The sequence below is a fragment of the Aulonocara stuartgranti genome (genome assembly GCF_965226115.1).
Source record: "Aulonocara stuartgranti genome assembly, chromosome: 19".
Lineage (NCBI taxonomy): Eukaryota > Metazoa > Chordata > Actinopteri > Cichliformes > Cichlidae > Aulonocara > Aulonocara stuartgranti.
The window spans coordinates 9,666,147-9,681,038 of NC_138955.1; the positions used below are offsets into that span (position 1 = coordinate 9,666,147).

At 42.8% G+C, this 14,892-nt stretch overlaps 1 long non-coding RNA gene and 2 gene segments (V, D, J or C); 2 read left to right on the forward strand and 1 right to left on the reverse strand.

Moving 5' to 3' along the window:
• Positions 1-2,154, forward strand: LOC309695496 (Ig kappa chain C region, B allele-like). The segment is given in 2 exons: positions 1-106; positions 1,516-2,154.
• Positions 2,155-4,730: 2,576 nt separating this feature from the next.
• Positions 4,731-6,000, forward strand: LOC309696250 (Ig kappa-b4 chain C region-like). The segment is given in 2 exons: positions 4,731-4,740; positions 5,678-6,000.
• Positions 6,001-8,859: 2,859 nt separating this feature from the next.
• LOC309695063 lies at positions 8,860-13,325 on the reverse strand. Its single transcript, XR_014273036.1, has 2 exons — positions 10,678-13,325; positions 8,860-10,510 (listed from the first exon to the last, which is right to left on the reverse strand). It is a non-coding gene; the product is annotated as an uncharacterized lncRNA (long non-coding RNA).
• Positions 13,326-14,892: the final 1,567 nt, after the last annotated feature.

Sequence of the window (14,892 nt, forward strand, 5' to 3'; positions counted from 1 at the left end):
GCGTTTAGAGGCTTGATCAGAGTGTGGGAGGTTTTTGTACGGCCACTTAATGAGTTTGTATCACTGTGGTGGACTTTTGGTGGAGGAACCAAACTCATCATTCACTGTAAGTATCTAAATCCCCTCATATTACTACATAATACTACACTATTACTATTTGAAATATGTCATCAGAGTGTATTTAAACATTGTGTATTCAATTTTATTCTGGGTGTTTTACTTGATGTATATATGGTAAATGGTAAATGGTCTGTATTTATATAGCGCTTTACTAGTCCCTAAGGACCCCAAAGTGCTTTACATATCCAGTCATCCACCCATTCACGCACACATTCACACACTGGTGATGGCAGCTACATTGTAGCCACAGCCACCCTGGGGCGCACTGACAGAGGCGAGGCTGCCAGACACTGACGCCACCAGGCCCTCTGACCACCACCAGTAGGCAACGGGTGAAGTGTCTTGCCCAAGGACACAACGACCGAGACTGTCTAAGCCGGGGCTCGAACCGGCAACCTTCCGATTACAAGGCGAGCTCCCAACTCTCGAGCCACGATCGCCCGATCGTATTTAGTCATAGTAGCTGTTATTGAAAACTTGGTATCAGAAAGTGTGAATCTATAATACAGTATCATGACTAAATGTTTATATAGTACTGAAAATTTAAATATTTTTTTTAGTTAATAAATGATTTTTCACAAAATCTGAGATTAAAAATATAGCAAAATGATTTTTAGTTATTTATACAAACAGTCAGCAGGATCAAAAATATTGTTGCCTTAAATATCTTTTATTTGATTACAGATTAACAGTTTCATCTCTGAGTTAATAGCTTATCAGTATAATGTAGTAAAAAGGAAGTGAAACAAACAGATGACAAAATCCAGCTCTGTTTGTTTTCCATCAAGAATATAACTGTAACAACAAGACATTTACTATCATTGTAACTTTAACAAAGATTTTAATTGAGTGTGAAAACACATTTTTATTAACCTCCTTTCCTCAGTCTGATCACAGTGTCATGCACACAGTTAATCCACAATGCTGTTAATCACTGTCATGTATCATAACTGTGTAATGCTCAGCTGTCTGTCGCTGAAAATATGATCTGATGACTTATGATGATGGCACTGAAATGTTTGGCACCATGTTGGATATAACATTTTATGCTGTAGACTAAATGAATTAGTTTTCATACAGATGCACTTTAATGGTTGAGTTTACAGTTCGTTAGTCTGATGTGATGAAAAGGAAGTGAAACAAACAGATGACAAACTTTTCCTGTACACTCATCATGAAAACAAATGCAGCAGCACAGTCACTAATTATTTATACTTTCTTAAAATGTTACATCCTCCAGTTTCTTAGTTCTCTACCTTGTTTTATCACAATATCATCATACAGTTAACCCACAGGCCTGTTAATCTCTGTCATGGATCATAACTGTCTTGTGTCAGCTATCTGTCCTACAGTAGAGGTTAATCTATTGTTGTGTGTCTGTGATCTTTCCTCCAGCTGGCCCCATGGTCAGACCCTCAGTCTCTCTGCTCCAACCCTCCTCTGAGAAGCTCTCTGGAGGCCCAGTCACTCTGGCCTGCCTGCTGACCGGCTACTCTCCTCAGGGAGCTGAAGTGAGATGGGAAGTAGATGGCACAGAGGTGACAGAGGGGGTCCTGAACAGCTTAGAAGAAGAGAAGAGTAGTCGCTACAGTAGCAGCAGCACCCTGATGCTGAGCCAAGACAACTGGATGAACGCAGAGGTGTTCTCCTGCAGGGTGAACCATCATGACCACCAGCAGGCCAAGTCCTTCCACAAGAACCGGTGTGAGGGCTAGAGGGGCTGCTGAAGTCCAGTACAGGAGCTTAGTGTGGGGGAGCAGGAGATACATCCCTGCTGCTCTGATTGTTGGGTTTTTCTCTGTATCTATGAAGCGCCTTGAGGCGACTTTTGTTGTGATTTGGCGCTATATAAATAAAATTGAATTGATTTGAATTGAATTGCTCTGATCAATATGAGTTTGAAAGTTTGCAGATGAAGTTGTTTGATAACAGTAACTTACACAGTGACATGTGTAGCAGCTGGATGTGCTTGTGTCTAATAACTGCCATATTAATGATTCATTCTTTTTCCAATAAAGCTTGCAGTGATCCATATTACTAAGCATTCTGTCTTATTTTTAAATATAATTGTTCTATAATTTCAGTGTTGTGTACTATAAATTAACCTGTTTGCCTAACACATGAAAAATCAAGTCTGGGAGGAGATGAAAATGGCAGGGCTGCATCTGGCCTGAACATCTGGGACAAATCAAATATGTGTTCATCATTTGAAATTAATGGAAAAGCTGAAAGAAGCTTGTGGTCATGTATTTATATCTTTTAGCAGGATGACAATATCTCCAAATTTTACTCCATCCATCCATCCATCTTCATCCGCTTATCCGAGGTCGGGTCGCGGGGGTAGCAGCCTAAGCAAAGAGGTCCAGACCTCCCTCTCCCCAGCCACCTCCTCCAGCTTGTCCGGGGGAATACCAAGGCGTTCCCAGGCCAGCCGAGAGATATAATCTCTCCAGCGTGTCCTGGGTCTGCCCCGGGGCCTCCTCCCGGTGGGACATGCCTGGAACACCTCGCCCAGGAGGCGCCCAGGGGGCATCCTTGCCAGATGCCCGAACCACCTCAGCTGGCTCCTTTCGATGTGGAGCAGCAGCTGCTCTACTCTAAGCCCCTCCCGGATGGCCGAACTTCTCACCCTATCTCTAAGGGAGAGGCCAGCCACCCTTCGGAGGAAGCTCATTTCCGCCGCTTGTATCCGCGATCTCGTTCTTTCGGTCACTACCCACAGCTCGTGGCCATAGGTGAGGGTAGGGACGTAGATCGACCGGTAAATTGAGAGCTTCGCTTTTACGCTCAGCTCCCTCTTCACCACGACTGACCGGTGCAGCGTCCGCATTACTGCAGCCGCAGCCCCAATCCGTCTGTCGATCTCCAGCTCCCTTCTCCCATCACTCGCGAACAAGACCCCGAGATACTTGAACTCCTCCACTTGGGGCAGGAACTCATCCCCGACCCGGAGTGGGCACTCCACCCTTTTCCGGCTGAGAACCATGGCCTCAGATTTGGAGGTGCTGATCCTCATTCCCGCTGCGTTACACTCGGCTGCGAACCGCTCCAGTGCGAGCTGGAGGCCCTCACCCGATGAAGCCAACAGAACCACATCATCCGCAAAAATCAGAGATGAGATTCTGAGGCCACCAAAGCGAAAGCCCTCCGCCACTTGGCTGCGCCTAGAAATCCTGTCCATAAAAATTATGAACAGAACCGGAGACAAAGGGCAGCCTTGGCGGAGCCCATCACCCACCGGGAACGAGTCCGACTTATTGCCGGCAATGCGAACCAAGCTCTTGCAACGGTTGTATAGGGATTGAATGGCCCGTAGCAATGGGCCAGACACCCCATACTCGCGCAACACCTCCCACAGGACGCCCCGAGGGACACGGTCGAATGCCTTCTCCAGGTCCACAAAACACATGTAGACTGGTTGGGCAAACTCCCATGCACCCTCAAGTATCCTCGAGAGGACAAAGAGCTGGTCCAGTGTTCCGCGACCAGGACGAAAACCGCATTGTTCCTCCTGTATCCGAGGTTCGACTAGCGGACGAACCCTCCTCTCCAGCACCCTGGCATAGACTTTCCCGGGGAGGCTGAGGAGTGTGATCCCCCTGTAGTTGGAACACACCCTCCGGTCCCCCTTCTTGAAGATGGGGACCACCACCCCGGTCTGCCAGTCCACAGGTACTGCCCCTGATCTCCACGCAACATTGCAGAGACGTGTCAACCAAGACAGCCCTACAACGTCCAGAGCCTTCAGGAACTCGGGGCGGACCTCATCGACACCAGGGGCTCTGCCACCAAGGAGTTGTTTAACTGCCTCAGTGACCTCGCCCCCGGAAATTGGTGGGTCACACCCCTCATCCCCAGACTCTGCTTCCTCCCCGGAAGACGTGTCAGTGGGATTAAGGAGGTCCTCGAAGTATTCCTTCCACCGCCCGACAATTTTCTCAGTCGACGTCAACAGCGCTCCGCCAGCACTATACACAGTGCAGGTAGAGCACCGCTTTCCCCTCCTGAGACGCCTGACGGTTTGCCAGAATCTCTTCGAGGCAGTCCGAAAGTCTTTTTCCATGGCCTCTCCGAACTCCTCCCACACCCGAGTTTTTGCTTCAGCCACTGCCCGAGCCGCATTCCGCTTGGCCTGTCGATACCTGTCGGCTGCCTCCGGAGTCCCACAGGCTAACCAAGCCCGATAGGCCTCCTTCTTCAGCCTGGTGGCTCCCTTCACCTCTGGTGTCCACCATTTGGTTCGGGGATTACCACCACGGCAGGCACCAACCACCTTGCGGCCGCAGCTCAATGCAGCAGCTTCGGCAATGGAGACGCTGAACATGGTCCATTCGGACTCAATGTCCCCAGTCTCCCTCGGAATGCTGTTGAAGCTCTGCCGGAGGTGTGCGTTGAAGATCTCGCGGACTGGGGCCTCTGCTAGACGTTCCCAGCACACCCTCACTACGCGTTTAGGTGCACCAGGTCTGTCCAGCGTCCTCCCCCGCCCTCCAAATTTTACTCTTGCAGAAAAATAAATAACTTGAGTTTGATTCAGTAAATAAATGTTTTACTTGAAATTAAAACCATGAAGAGATCTAGAAAATAAAAGCTCAAAATGTGAGTGTAGAATGTATCTTAGTTAGTGTGCTCATAATCAAATATGTAAATCAGCAACTTCTACCCAATTATTCCAAATGTTTTATTTCTCATTATAACAATGTGATTAATTCAATATACTCTACAAAATAATTGTATCTTTTATATTACCTCATTATGTACAGTGATGTTATGAGGTAAATATTGTTATGGAAATTTTAACAATAACCTGCAACAGATCCAGTGAGCGTTTTGAAATGGTTCAATAAACACATTGCAATGTGGAAAGAAGCCTGGCAGCCAGAACACTAGGATCATCTCTGAACTCTGGCCGTTGTCATGTTAGGTCATTTCACGGCGGCGGCGGGGGGGGGGGTTGTCCTAACATTTAAGATGTTAGGACAACTTATTCATTGCAAGTCTACAGTATTAAGAATAACTTGATATTTCTGACTGTACAATACTAATTGTTTACCTACTGACAAACATTTCAATTTCAACTAAATGAAAAAAACTATTTGTGGTAACCTGAATATGATTAAAAATAATTAACAACACTTTTTGTAATGATGTTAAAATCAGCCCAACTTTTATTTTCAAATGCAACAAAGTATAACAGCCAACATACTGGACACTGTTCTGCTGAACAACAAACAATTATATTGCCATCACTGTTATAATCTTACAATGAAACAAAGTCTCAGATTTAATTATTCTGAAAATAAGTTTAGGCCTACCTCAAGTTTGTTTTGTACTTACATTACTTACATAACCGAAATAAAATATATTTATTGTTCTGTCACAAGTGCAGTCTCTAATTTAAACAACACATAAGAAAATGATCACAAGGTCAAGTCATTAACTGTAACACACTATGAAATAATAAAGGTTTGATCAGTAATCACTAAATATATATTTATTCAGATGTTTGTACATTTGTATCTCTTTTTTTGCTTGTCTTCAACCTTTTCTCCTCCAGCGGGTGTGGTGAGGCCCACCCTCACAGTCCTCCCTCCCTCCAAAGAGGAAGACAAACACAGTAGTGCCACTGTGGTGTGTTTGGCCACCACGGGCTTCACCTCAAACTGGAATTTGGGCTGGAAGGTGGGGGGCACCAGCACATCCTCAGGTGTGTCAAGCAGCCTGGAGGTCCTGGGGACAGACGGCCACTACAGCTGGAGCAGCACCCTGAGCCTCTCTGCAGACCAGTGGAAGAAGGCGGGCTCAGTGAGCTGTGAGGCCAGTCTGAGTGGACAGAGCCCCGTCACTCAAACCCTGGACCCTGACCACTGCTCAGAGTAGAGCTTCAGCAACACTTCCTGTCTGCATATGATGTGTTTTATAGTTTGATGAAGCTACATGTTTCTGCTGTTGCGATATTTCTGCAAACGTTTGACTTTCTATTGATGTGCATGATAAGTTTGTCAGTTAATATGTCCATGTTGTTCTTTTAAAACCATGGTGTAAAAAAAGCAAATATCACAAAATAAAATCACAGCTTAAGAAAAATCACTTTTATTTTGTTCTTGGGGAGAAGCTTTTAAAAGCTTATCTGTCTGCAAAGTCGGCGATTGCTAAAATCCAGCTTTATACTGGTGAAGAGTTGGAAAATTTCCATCATGAATGTAATATGGTCTTATATGTTGCAAAATGTAAAGTCGCTGCTGCCCTGCTACAGCTGAACTTTCCACCTCCCAAATCCAACTTTAACACCTGATTCCAACCCTCTGGTAGGAAACTGAAAAAACAAATACAAACAACATTTTCATGTATGGAATGCAATCATTGTTAAGTTCAAATCAAAGTAGATGATTAAGTTAAAAACTGTGTACAGGGTCTGGGTTCAATATTTGGTTTTGATGACTAGATAAATTTTCTGTGCAAGTTTTTTGATTAAGACTTGAATTTTGAGCCTCCAAGCCCATCCAGTCTTGTTTTCTCAAGGAATTAATACTGCAAAAATCTGACTCAAAGTATCATCAAAGAACACCAGATCTTCTCTTGCTTCCCTTTGTGGCCTTCTGGCAAACTGTAGAATTAATATTAAAATTTTACTAATCAAATTAATAAAATTAACCAAATACATTTTTCTGCAATTTTTGCTCGTTTTCGTTATCCCGATCATGTGGCGGTTTAATTTTGACCTTTGTTGTCACCAATTAGTTTTAAATATGTATTTATGTATGCTGTGATATGAAAACTTATTTCTTATAAGTTGATTTTATTTAAAATGTGAAGCACCCTATAACTTTGTGATTTAAAATGTACTGTATAAACAAAGGATTTTCATATCACCTTATTATCCACAGCAAATTAGAATTAATACAAAATTTAGTGAAATAAGGATAATATGTTGCAAATTCTAAACAGTGTTACTTAATTTAAAATACTCTTAATAATGTGATCAGGAATGAATACATATTTTAGTTTCCACCTCTGAAAGTTAACTCAGTGAACCAGTGATGCATGTCAGAGTCTGTATCAGAAGCTCACAGCTGCAACACTGCAAATAGTAACTGAGGGAGGTTTTTGTACGACTCTGTATCACTGTGTGAACACTGGGCCGTCATACAGTCCCATACAGTAGTAATCTCCTGCATCTGCAGCCTGAACTCCATTGATTGTCAAAGTGAACTCAGGCTCAGATCCACTGCTGCTGAAATGACTCGGAGTACCAGATTCACGGCTGCTGATTTTGTAAAACAGCAGTTTGGGAGGCTGTCCAGGTTTCTGTAGATACCAGCTGAGATCATTGTAAACTCCTTTACTGGCTGTACAGCTCAGAGAGACCGTCTCCCCCAAAGCAGCAGCTTTAAACACAGGAGACTGAGTCACAGATGAACTGGCATCTGATCCTGGAAATTAAAATATGTTACTTTGTTAAAATGACAGTGTGATGTAAATTACAACATAACAGAGAATATAACAGAACCACATCACTCATCACCTTGAAGTCTGAGCATGATTGTGATCAGCAGTGAAGTCAGTAACATCATCATCATTATGAAAAATCTCACTGTCAGAGACTCTGCACAGATGTTTCCCGCTGGTTCTTCTTAAACTGGTTTAGGATCAGTGAAGCGCAGCAAGCATTCAAAACAGAACCTACAAACAAATACCTGTTTGTGTGTGTGTGTGTGTGTGTGTGTGTGTGTGTGTGTGTGTGTGAGAGAGAGAGAGAGAGAGAGAGAGAGAGAGAGAGAGAGAGCGAGAGAAAGAGAGAGCTGGGGGGAGTGGCGGGTTGGGGGGATTGCTAGATGCAAAGTGATATAATCTGTCAACACTGTTATCAGTGACCATCATCTCAGTAGTTCATTACAGGATCAGAATCAATAGAAATACTTATAGAGCTTCACACTGTTTAGATATTTTTCAATTTTTGCAGTACCAAAAGATCAGGGATGTTTGGAATTTTTCTAACAAACAGCAGGATCAGTGTTCATCAGTGGTTATTTATTAAACTGAAGTTGAAATGGCCTTAATGAAAAATACTTTTGAGCTGATGGGAAATTGCTGATTGTTCACTTATTATCCCGTTTAGCTTTTTAAAACTTTCACTGTGGCTGAAATGAAGTCTGTAGGTTATGGGTGGGGGGGTACACTTGTGTTGTGTTTAAGTGGTTATTCTAGTTATTCTGATTGCAGTTGAAAACTCTACACCTGCAGCCTTCAGCCAAAGTGAAGAAATTTTTTATACAGCCATGAATCATTGTGTAAACACTTCACTATCATGATAACCCAGACAGTAATAATCTCCAGCATCTACTGCCTGAAGATCACTGATGGATAAAGTGTACTGAGAACCAGATCTACTGCCTTGGAGTCAAGATGGAGTTCCTGAGTTTGGGAGGCTGTCCAGGTTTCTAAAGGTACTAACTAAGTCCAGCAACTCCCTGTGGCACTAATGGTCACAGTGCCTGACAGGCTTGGCTTAAAACACTTAGAGTCCCAGAGAGCAGCCATTTGGCTTTTCTTCAGAGTTAGAAAACTTTTGGCAAAAAACTTTGAAATGAGGTGTCACGGTTTGCCGGGGCAAGCCGTGTGGAATTGTAGAAAGGACCAAAAAGGCGGCAGCTCTGCTGCAGGTGAGTGTTTATTTACAGGGGTGGGTAATGTCAGGGTTCGAATTTGAGGAAGAGACAAACGACTGCATGGTCTCAGTAGATGTCAGAATAGTGATTTTATTATACATATGTACATATGGGGAAGATGAGCATCACAAGCCTTTTAGAGCCGATCTCCCCCGAACAAGCATCTCACAAGGCTTTTATTACAATGATGACGTCAAGTCCCATGATAAGTATCAGTCAGTTCTCAGATCTCAGGAAGTTCCCCTCACTCCACAAGTTCTCCTTATAAGGCCTCCAGATGTTTCCACTCAGCCCAGCACTCAGAGAAAACCAGTGTGTGGTGTGTATATCTATTCGTGTCTATTGTGAAAGTATATCTATCAGAAAACTGTCCTCAGACAACCCTCCTATTCTTACTAAGTGTGTGTGTACACATGCATGTGTTATATAAGAGCGTGCATGTACTTTCAAGGCCTGTGTACGTGCAGAACTGAACATAGAACCAAGGCAGGGTCCAGCAAGACCCACAGGCTTCTGAGTGATTACAGAACTGTGAAACAGCTTTAAGCAAATAACATGAATAGTACCGAACAACAATAGACTGATTAAAGTACTGATAATCTGTGTAGATTAATGTTAACATAGATATGGTTCAAAGATTATTCTGTCAACTGGTTCAACAATGGTAAATGATTAATGATTGATACTTCTGATTATAACTGTGATCATAAGAATACAAAATAAAATATCTCCTGGTCACATTCCTCCTCTTTGGGCTGGCTTGCCAGCCCAACTCACACCAGGATGTATTTCCAAACCAAACAAACACGTTATGACACTTATCAATCCCAACGCCTCCGTTGTTTTCCAATTTTCCCACAACCCAGCTGTTCTTTTAGCTTCGGACTCGAGTTTCAGCCTGACACGCTTCAGGCCCCTTTACCACCTCCTCTTGGAGTGAAGAAACGCCCTCGGATTCTTCTTTCTTCGACTTCCGGGGTTAGACCACCCTTCAGTCGCTACACAAATCTGTGTGTTTGTTGTCCGTTGTCACCGCCGTGTCCCCCTTTTTGCCAAAAGCCTCTCGAACCACGTTGGTCTCTGGTGTTCCTAGGTTTTGCCAACCCCTTCCTGGTTATCGCTGTGGTTATGGGATCCATCTTATCAAGGAGCCCCAAGGCCATGACACTTGACCCCAGTTGCTGTGAAGGGTCCCCATATCTCCGTGTCCCCGTCTGGTGTCTGTTCCCTTCTCTGCAAGAGACAGAAAGCCAACAGCTCTCCTGCGCTGGCTCTCCTAACCTAATGTTGTTGACTTTGTTTATTCCAATCCTATGCCATGCTTATGTGTGTAAGCGTGCATGCATTTAACCCTCTGCACGTGAAGTCAATAGCTCCAATATATCAATCCGATCCGTTGTCGGATGAAGCTTTTGACCTTCACAGACTAAGTGCCAGCTCCTTATAAGCACATTTGCAATGTGTGTATAAAAATGAACAACAGACCTCAAACAAATTGGGCATTCTTAATTCTAACTTGAGTGTAGTACTCAGTTTCTGATCATCTAATTATGCTTCTCACTCGTTCCCTAAATTGTCTAGAAACCTTTAATTTTGCCATACCTAAATTATTAAAACACAGACCAAATGATAGACCCCCTATATAGCTTTTACCTTTATGAGCACACTTCAATAATGAGCAACAACCTGCAATCTGTACCAAAAAATCTTCATGGTCCCACCTGCAATTAAAGATCAAATGCACTTTATACCTGTTTTAATTCTTCCTTATATAGAACCTCCTCAGTTTCCGGTTAGTTGCGATTAGTCTCAATTAATCGTTCTAGTTGTATTTTGCAATTCAGCTAGAAAGCAAACCTGTTAAAGTAAACAGCTTATTTACAACCACCTGCAAATCATAAGAGTAATAAACGATTCAGCACAACAGACAAGTATCATGTTCAGGATTTCTCCAATCATTAAATCACTATTATTGCCACAATTTGTTTTATTCACCCTTTGGGCAATATTACTCCAAGAGAGAGAGCCCCTAATGGCCAGTTAGTGGGCTCTAGGTCAAACTGTCCCCAAATTTGTTATTTGTTATTATTACTTGTTTTCATGTCACTTGTCTGTTTTCTACTGCACCCCTCTCACCAAAGCAAAGCAAACATTAGCAGCACATTGACCGTAGTCAGCCATCCTCATTCCATAGGTGCTATAAAAACATTTCCTGTAAAAGAATCACAGTTTTCAAGACAGGGTGTGTCTCCCCCAACACTCTCACCAGAATACAGTGTAATAGCATCCCCAACTCCTAACCCATAAACCCCGTTTCTTCACACATCCGCCCAGAAATCCTGTAATAGAAAAACATTAAAACTGTAACCCTGTAGGGAAGAAAATGTAAATGGTAACGCTGCGCAGTTACCTCTGTAAGCAACACAAGACACAAAAATGGCATTTACAGGTTCACTCATCCTCGAATATTTTGTCATCCTTCTACTCCTGTAAAAAGAAACACACACAAATTCATCCACCCTTTTATCCTATCTAGGTGGAGGTGGTTAACCTTGAGTCATGGTCAAGTCTTGTCATCTTTTACCAGTCAGTCCGTTTGTTTTTATTCCCAGTCTTTCATCCATTCATCCATTCTTTGCTGATAGTGAAACCTGTCGTCGCATTTAGTTTCCACACTCAGCAAAATGACGTCATCTCAAAAAGAAAACAAGAACTTGAATTTGGATTACCTCGCTGAATCCTTTTTTAAACAGGGACTCTCGTTTCTAATTGTCCCCACAAGTGTTTCCTCCAGAACCCATTTCAATGCGGAGAAACTCACTTACAACAATTTTCTCGCCGACGTGTAATGCTTGTAATTTCCGATGTGCAGATCTGCTTAAAGAAAAGATTCACAAACAAAAATCAGTGCACTGTTCAAAATATAAAACAAAATAAAATGAAAAATAACAAAAACAAAATGCAGACGCCCGGGTCTTGAGACTTGTCACTGAATATTCTTCCCATCAATAAAAATACCCACCTAAACCTACACAGAGTCAAATCAACACCACCTCAACCTTTTCATATTCCTAAACCTATATGTTTTGCGTTCGTGAAACAAAATTGAACCATTAAGTAATTTGAGCTCTTGAAATGTTTTAATTCTCTTAATTCTGCCAGTTTATTTCCACACTTATTCAATGACTTTTATTCAACTGCTACTTGGTCACTCAAATTTTACCTGTTCAAATTGCCTAGGGTTCAACACAGTCTAGATCCCCGTTATCATGAAACTTGAACGGTGTACGATGATTTACTTACAGTAATTTAGAATCATCACTCAACCTAGCTCTACTACTGGCACTGCGTGACTTTTCTCACACTGGAAACCAGAATTTAGTACAGAACTTTAATGCCTCAGGCAATCGTGCTCAAGGGCTGTCCCCCCTTCTCTTCTTCTTTGTCCGTGTGTTCCTCCTTTATTAAATCTCCATCACAATGACGTGGCGCTCTGAAATAAGACTCACACTGTTAATTCCTCGTTTTCACTCTGCACCACTGCTCAGAGTGTTTTCTTTTCTTTTTAGTGTACAGTAAACAATTAAGTCGAGGCCTTAAGCCCCAGATATCTCGCACAGGCATCGTTTTCATAACCAAACCGCTCTGGACTCTGCTCCCCAGACCACACAAATGCCCTCTGGGCTTATTATTATAGCATATTCTATATTTGACTTTGTTGTGTGCAGCATTGAGCCTTTGTCAGTAAAGCATTCTTCATTGCAGCAGCTGGAGCATTGTGTGTCACTTCTTAGTAAATTAAATCAACATTTTGATTTTAGTGCATGGGTATGTATCAGTTTTCACTCCCTCAACGAGTGCATAAGTGTTCATGTGTGTGTTTCTCTTCATTCTAAGTAGGCGCATGCAGAAGTGTGTGTTCGTGTGTTGGTGTATGTTTGTGTTCATCACCTTCCTGTTCTGTAGTTTAGGTAAACCAGCGGCCTGAAGCATGGCCTAGGGTCCTCCCCTCCTCTTAGGGTCTGTTTTCATCCGTTGTTGCAGCTGCCTGCATCTTCTCCTTGTAACTTGACCCTTTTGCTTCTGTAGCTCTTTCAGGGTTTACTGACGACCTCCTGCTCCAGCAAGCTTCCGCCTGATTTCAAGTCCTGTACGTGAAACTCCACATCTGACTGATGAGTTCCATTAGCAGCCAGCTCCTCCGGAGCCATGCTCAGTTTCTGCTCTGATGCCTTAAGCTCTTACTGAGGGCAAAAACCTCAGAGTCTTTTCCTTCCACGTCAGATCAGAGTCTATTTATGTTGTCTTTCCTTTGCTCCACGGCCTTCTGCAGCTCTGCTGTTCGGCTCTTCTCAGAGGTCAGCATTCTTTTGCTCACCCTCCCTTTTCCTCCGGGCTTAATGCGCGTCTCGTCACAGCTCTGTCAGCTGACGCAGCCTGGGAATTTCCCCCGTGTAGTGAAACGGGCTTTAGGTTTAGTGCTCTCCGTCTCTACTGCATGAGATCGCTTTTTTGCAGCGCTGTTGACATCCTCAAGTTGTACAAACAGCAATGGTGGCAAAACATGAAACTGGAAACCTAAACTGGGTAAACTAACAAGACAAACCAGAAACGAGGATGCAGGGAGGTCCGGGGAAATACATACGGAGAGACGCAGGGAGACCGAGGGGAAACAACACAGACGAACCAGCAACTACCATGACAGAAGACACAACTTAAATACACTCAGAGAACACAGGGAGATTACACACAGGTGGGGAACACAGCTGGGAGTGATTACGTGACGAGACTAGGGAGGCAAACTGAAAACACTCACATAAGACGCAGACCTTCACAATAAAACAGGAAACACATACACGCAATGACATAACCCACCAACGTAACACAGACTGGGGGACACAGAACATAGGAACATGAACCATGAAACAGAGGAGTACAAACACCCAAGGCAACCAAAACCACAGAACACTAATAAACTAAACATAAACATGGAGTCGCAGACTCCAGACCATGACATGAGGACTAAAATGATGTGAATCTTGAGGAAAAAACAGAAAATGTATCAGGTTAAATCAGCGAAACATGAACAGCACAAACAGAATTAAAAACAAACAAATAAAACAACTCTCATCCTGACTCAGAAAGCCAAACATTATAACCTGAGTTACTGGAAACATCACTTGACCCTGACCACTGCTCAGAGTAGAGCTTCAGCAGTTACACTGCGACTCAGTGTTTTCTGTTTTTGTTTTAAGTTTTATTCTGGGAATTGTGACTTTCTGTCTTGTATTTCCTCTTTTACCTCTTTTAACCCTTGTGTGGTGTTCGTATTTTTGTTACTCAGCCAGTGTTCATGGGTCTGGTGGACCCGCTAGAGTTTTGGCTTTCCAAATTAACACTATCAAACAATTTTATGTTAAATTACTCAACAGATGTTTACTTCATCCCAATTACAAGACATATGAACAGCAAACATGGTTAATTTTTTCCCTTTACCTTTGTTAGATCACATTTATGAATTAATGTGCTTCTCGTTTTTCTTTTATATAAAATGTTATAAATAAATCAGTTATAATCAAGTGGAGTGAGTGGAAAGACACAACACATTTACACGTGAAAAAATAATTAATTGTTTAATTTTTCTTTTGAAAAAAACTGAACACGGGTCTCACAGACCCGAACACCATACAAGGGTTAAAACACGCACGTCCAGTGTTCAGTGTTTTGGGTTTTGCTTCACTGTTGTCTTGTCTAATTAGGTTCAGCTGTGTCTCCCTCCTGTCTGCCATTTTCTTGTTACCTTGTGTGTATATTTAGTGCGTGGTTACCTCTGTTCTTCGTGGGAGTGTCTGCGTATCATTCTGTGTATCATGCCTGTTGGTCATCCTGTTCCTCTTCCCCAGAGTCTCTCCAGCTATGTTTCCATGTTTCAGGTTGTTTAGCTTTTAGGTCTGCAGATGTCTGTGAGGACACAGCAGAGATCTGAGCAAGAGAGGGGCTGTTATTATGTGTGTATATGGATAATAGCAAACACTGAAATACATTTCTTGCACACAACAATGAATTTTGTTCGCTCAAATTAAACTTTTCTTCGCTCAAAATC